Raw genomic sequence first — 5,772 nt, 5'->3', positions numbered from 1 at the left:
ATTAAATATTCTCCCTGGGGCAGATTTCAAGAGACCAAGGTGAAAGCAACTGGCTTAAAATTTCTTGAAAAGTTAACTGCCAGCTCTGGCAAGCTGGTAACAAGCAGCTCGGGCACACCACTGCCAATAAGTGTTAACTAATGATGAAGAAAACATTTTATCTCATGGTCATATCTTATAAAATCTTATTTGCAATTAATTCAAATTGACTTGAAAAAGAGAATTAAAACTTGATAAAATTGTCCTAAAGCAGCTATAACAATATGGCAACCCGTTTGGGGGCGGGCACAGGGGGAATAATAAATCTGATTAGCATATTGGTCTGTAAGCATTTATTGAACTTCTAGGGTGAACAAAACACTTTTTAATCATAGTTTCTACATAAACAGAGTGAATGCGGTAGTTAGATTTTTAAGAATTTTCTAAGGCAAGAGGAAGCTCATTAAAGAAATTTAGAGATTATTTTATATTTGGAAGTGTTGCAGATAATAGCAAAGACTGGATGAAAAAAGCCAACATTTAAAAAGCTTAAAAGAGAACGAACCATGAGGGAAAAATAAGTTTCCATTTCATAAAATGGGAACCATTAAATTTAGCAAAAATAATCTCACACGCTAAAATTGAAAAAATAAAAATTCAAAGATATCTGTGCTATGCAAGCTGAAAGTTGAAAATGCATTTACAAAATGATGGGCAAAAATGCCAGGGCATCTGATAGAAGACTACTTAGCCGGGACAGACATCAAATTCCACAGTCTCCAAGGAACTTGGACTTCCGTTGTTCTAGAGTTTTCTCACTGAAATATTGTTTGAAATTTGTAGGGTGTTGGTGCTTTTGTAAATCAAAAAATGATCCTGTTTGGAAAATGGTGTTTATTTTAACTGAAATATTAAACCGAGTACATTTTGTATCTTGGCACATTTTTGGGGGGGAACACTCATCCACATTAAGAAGTACAGTTGACCCTTAACATGGGTTTGAACCGTGTGAGTCCACTTATACGTGAATTTCTTTTTAAAACAAATATGTACGCTACTATAAATGTATGTTCTCTTGTGATTTTCTTAATATTTTCTTTTTTCTGGCTTACTTTATTGTAAGAATACAGTATATATACATGTAACATGCAAAATGTGTGTTAATCTACTGTTAATACAGAAGGCTACTAGTAAGTACGTTTTTGGAGAGTCAAAAGTTACACGTGGATTTTTAACTGTGTGGGGGTCGGCACCCTAATCCCCACACTGTTCAAGGGGCGACTGTATATTCACTTCACTTCCAGTCTATGAACCTGAGTCTCTTGGGCTCTGATTCTGCACATGGACCTTCCTAGACAGAATTCCTTGCCCTGCGATCTGAGGCCTTCCAGCAAACTCCTTGATGCCGTCGAAACAGCTCTTAATTAAACAGAAGTCGATATGAAAGGAAGCATGAGAAGTTTAGAAGGGCTTCGCCTCGTCCTTCACCTTGCCTCCCCACGGCCTCGCCTCTTGTGTGGTGAGACTCAGAATGTCCTTTTCTTCCTAGTTAATCTGGACCCATCCCGTACGCACAGTTCAGGTCCCGTCTTCTTGACGTCGGCTTTTTCCGACGACTGGTCACGGTCATCTCTCCAGACCTCCACATGTGTGCCTGGCCCCCTCTCCTTTGGTGTTTAATCAGATGGGACCTGTTTTAATTTATCTATTTTGGCAGCTCTGTCTTTTCTGTCCAGTGGCCCTGAGGGCAGGTGGGATCTGCATTTCATGTCATTTACATACGGCCTTTTCTTCTTTCCTTCCACAAACATTTATTCGTCGGCTGGCCTCTTTGTCAAGGACTTTGCTGGGCACTGGAGAAAGAAACAAACTCCAATAAGCCCTAGTCCTTTGAGCTCCTTTGTGATTTCACCCCTCCTTTCCTCTCCGGCCTCATCCTCACACACTTTTTTGGGGGGGCTCCAACCAGGCTGAAGGACATTCGACTCTCTACACACACGATGTCCTCTCATCTCCGGGTTTTGAGCCGTTTCCACTGTGTCTGAGAATGTTTCGCCCTCCCTGTTCCCATTCTACGCTCCATCTGGGGCATATCTAACTAACACCTACTCTATCCTTCTGATCTCGGCTTAGACGATATTCGCTCCAGGAAGTTCCCCCTGATGCCCAAAGCAAGGTGCCTTTATTACATACTCCCTCGTACCGTCTTCAACATTGCACTTTCAAAATGGAGTTATAATTGCCTATTTATCCGGGTGTGTCATTGGAGTCTATTATCTATTAGCACAGATATATTTCTTTTGTATCTTGGGTATGAGTCATGGATATGTTTAGCTCCTGTACCTAGCAGGTTTAAAAAAAAAAAAAATGTATTAAGTGAACGAATGGATGAATGAACAAATGAATGTCACAAAGATAAACAGGTCACGATCCCTGCCCTTGAGGACATCACCATCTAGTGGGGGAGATAGAAATGCACACATAAGCCATACTACAAGGTGCTGAGTTTTAGAATAGAGACATAGAAAAAAGCTGTCGTGTGTGGTCCAAAGTGACTAATTTTGCCTGTGGAAGTCAGGTCCTGCACCGAGGAGGTGATCTTTGAGCTGAGTTTTGAAGGATTTCAAAGGCCTCTGGGTAGAGCAGAGGCATATAGCGCATGCTGAGTAATTAACTACTTTAGAATATTCTTCATCTTTCTGTTCATAAGTAATTTACTAACAGAATAATAATACCATTAACAGAAAGAAAAGCGTCTGGAATAAGAGTGACTTTAAAGAAGGCACTGGAAGAGGGGAGAAGCAGCTAGTAAAATATCCAGAAATTAAGTGATCAAAGGGGAAGAGGCCAGGAAGAAAGAGGCAACTTCTTTGAAGCTAAAGTTTGAGAAAGCTTTTAAAAAAAATGGTGGTTCCCGAGTATGGAAGTCACAGTGAATTCAAGGAAGATGTTGGTCCCCCAGCGATCCTAGCTCACAAATCCCAAGGCAATGGCTTTTTGGATGTGGGGACTCAGGTTTAAATGCAACTCCTTCAAACAGTTTCCCCTTCCCTGAACCTGACCTTGAGTTTTCCTTATGAAAATTGTTGATTAGAAGTTATCACTCAGCTATGAGAAAGCACTGGGGACATTCTCTTTTAACGCTTTAAGGACCAACTTCAGTTGTGCCAAAAACAAAACAAGAAATATTTGGTCATCTGGGGCATATTTTTACGTCCATATGAAACCATGAATATTTAGAACAATTAAAAATGTCCAGGTAATTGGTCTAACCTCTTCTGAACTATGCTAGAGAAAAAAAAAAATGTCAGAGAAATAAAAATGGTTTTCTTAAACAAGACACGGAAGAGATCAAGCTTTTTTTCCATAAAAAAGGTCATCTTCATTCCTTCTATCACATTTTGTCAGGATTAAGTTCAGCTCGAACGACAAAAAACAACAAAATAACAGTAGCTGAAACAAGCAAAGATCGATTTTCTCGGCTAAGAGACGCCCAGGTATGGTCTTGCAAGGTCCACGTGACGGCGCCACGAAGCAGAGGCCCAAGCCTCCACCTTCACACTCTGCCATAGTTCAAGTCACTTCCTTGTCTAAAATGGAGCTATAGCCCTAATGTCAAATTTTGTGAAGGAGACAGAAAAGGGAAAGGAATGACCAGCAGGATTTTCCTCCTCCAACTTAGCTTCCTGGGAACCACTCTCAACTTCTCCAGCAATTTGTGCTCTTTCTTTCACACTCTGCTGCAGCCTCTACATTTTCTGCAATCTGCTTTCTTATGCCTGCGTGACAGTCACTGTCTAACACAGTCCTCCCACACTCCACAGAAACCATGGCAGCGGAAGCCCTGCAGATTTACGACTCCCTGGGGGAAGAGTTCAGTTCATGAATGTGCTGTAACTTCTGTGAAGGGTATCTAAAGTCCTTAAGAACATTCATGAATGAGCCTTTTCAACACCACTTGGGAGGAAGCCGGGAACGTCACCGCTGAAACTGAGCAGTAATGAAACCCAGTGGCCACCACACGAGAGATAGGTGAATGCCTCAGTGCAGAACGAAGGCCAGCAGTCAGCCCAGGGCAGTTACTTCCACTAAAAGCATTTACCTGAACAGGAACTTGAATGGTTTTCAAGGAAAGACACTTTAATCTTCCAAGAAAGTGTCATGTGTTTCTCATTCATTCTGTAAAGCTACCACTAAAAGCATTTACCTGAACAGGAACTTGAATGTTTTCAAGGAAAGACACTTTAATCTTCCCAGAAAGTGTCATGTGTTTCTCATTCATTCTATAAAGCTAGAATCTAAATTTAAAGATTGTTTTAGTTTGGTATTGCGGCCATATTTTGGGGTTTAATCATTAGGACTGGATGATCTGAAGATGTGCTGCATTTTTTTCAGATGGAAAATGGGAGGAGGACCGAAAACTTGCCTCTTCTGCAAGCTTCGGTTATAGAATTACAGGTCCCTGATGTGGAAGGAACCTTACAGCACATCTAATCCAACCATGTATGTTATAGGTGAAGAACTGATCCCTGCAACCTGATTACATAGAAATTATCTATTCTATTTTGTGAAGTTCATTCTACTCTAGAAAGAGGAATGAATGGAGCAGGAACCTGGGCACTGAATTCTGCTTGTTATACCATTAAGACTGAGTGTGCACACAGCCCAGATAGAGCCGAATGCTCCGGACTTCATCTATTTGCTTTCAATTTATTTCTATCCCATTTTCTGGCATACAAAGTGCACGACACCACTTTAATTTCCTTTTGGGACGTACGTGAGTGTCTATGGTACTTTGTGCTACCATTAAAATAATTCCTTTTATCGTTTTTACTTTTTAGAAAAACAATTTAAATGACTTCAAGAGTCTCCTCAGACACTTAGATAAATTTCATTAAAAAATTGACGTAAGACACGCTTTCTAGATGACGTTGTGACTATCCAACTGGACGATGCATAGGAAAGTACTTTAAAAATATGAAGTACTTTATAAAAGAAATGGCTTATTCTACACATTCCATTCCATTTATTACTAAAGCAAATATTTATTCAGCGCTATGTGCCAGGTCCTATGCTAGGAACCGCGGATGTAAACCGCGGGTGTTAAATGAGAGCCCAACTTCCAAGAGTTTACAGCGAAGTCTGTACCTGACCGTCCGTCCCCAAGCCAATGAAACAAAAACAAACAAACAAAAAACTGGGTAAGGCACCCCACTGTGTTGTCATAGCACTTTGTACTTCTTTCCTTCCTTAGCGTTATCCCAATTTCAGGTAAATAGTTGAATAATTAATTGCCCCCTACCTGTGCCAGAAGCTTAATTTAACCTCTTTCATCCTCTTTCTGCTCCACGCCTCGCGCGTCTGGAATAGAAAAGTCTAGCAACGAATGGATTGATGGATGGATGGATGGATGGTAGATGGATGGATGGATGGATGGATGGACGGACGGACGGACCGATGGTGAATGGATGGACGGATGCATGCATGTGAATGAATGAATGAAAAATGATACGGATGCCCACAGCCCGGGTCTCTACCCCAAGACGACACGACACGAACAACTAGGCGTGCACAGCACGGCGGGAAGCACGGAGGTGTCTGGAGCCAGCCTCGGCCGGCTGACTTCCGGAAGAGAAATTAATCTCAGACTCGGACACTCGCAGGGCGCCGTCTCGCAGTCGCCTGCCACTGGGGTGGCGGGGACCGTTCCGTGCGGACTATCAGGCTCGTGCCAACGGCTGGACGTCACCAAGACCGCTTAAATGACTTGGAGGTCGGCGCGGACAACATCCC

General features: G+C 41.8%; 1 long non-coding RNA gene across 1 annotated transcript; it reads right to left on the bottom strand.

Moving 5' to 3' along the window:
• Positions 1-317: 317 nt before the first annotated feature.
• Positions 318-5,765, bottom strand: LOC112483262. The gene is made up of 2 exons (XR_003047576.1): positions 5,282-5,765; positions 318-1,832 (listed from the first exon to the last, which is right to left on the bottom strand). It is a non-coding gene; the product is annotated as an uncharacterized LOC112483262 (long non-coding RNA).
• Positions 5,766-5,772: the final 7 nt, after the last annotated feature.

This window comes from Pteropus alecto, unplaced genomic scaffold (assembly GCF_000325575.1).
Source record: "Pteropus alecto unplaced genomic scaffold, ASM32557v1 scaffold65, whole genome shotgun sequence".
NCBI lineage: Eukaryota > Metazoa > Chordata > Mammalia > Chiroptera > Pteropodidae > Pteropus > Pteropus alecto.
The sequence above is the reverse complement of the archived record's forward strand: the minus strand, read 5'-3'. Positions and strand labels throughout refer to the sequence as shown.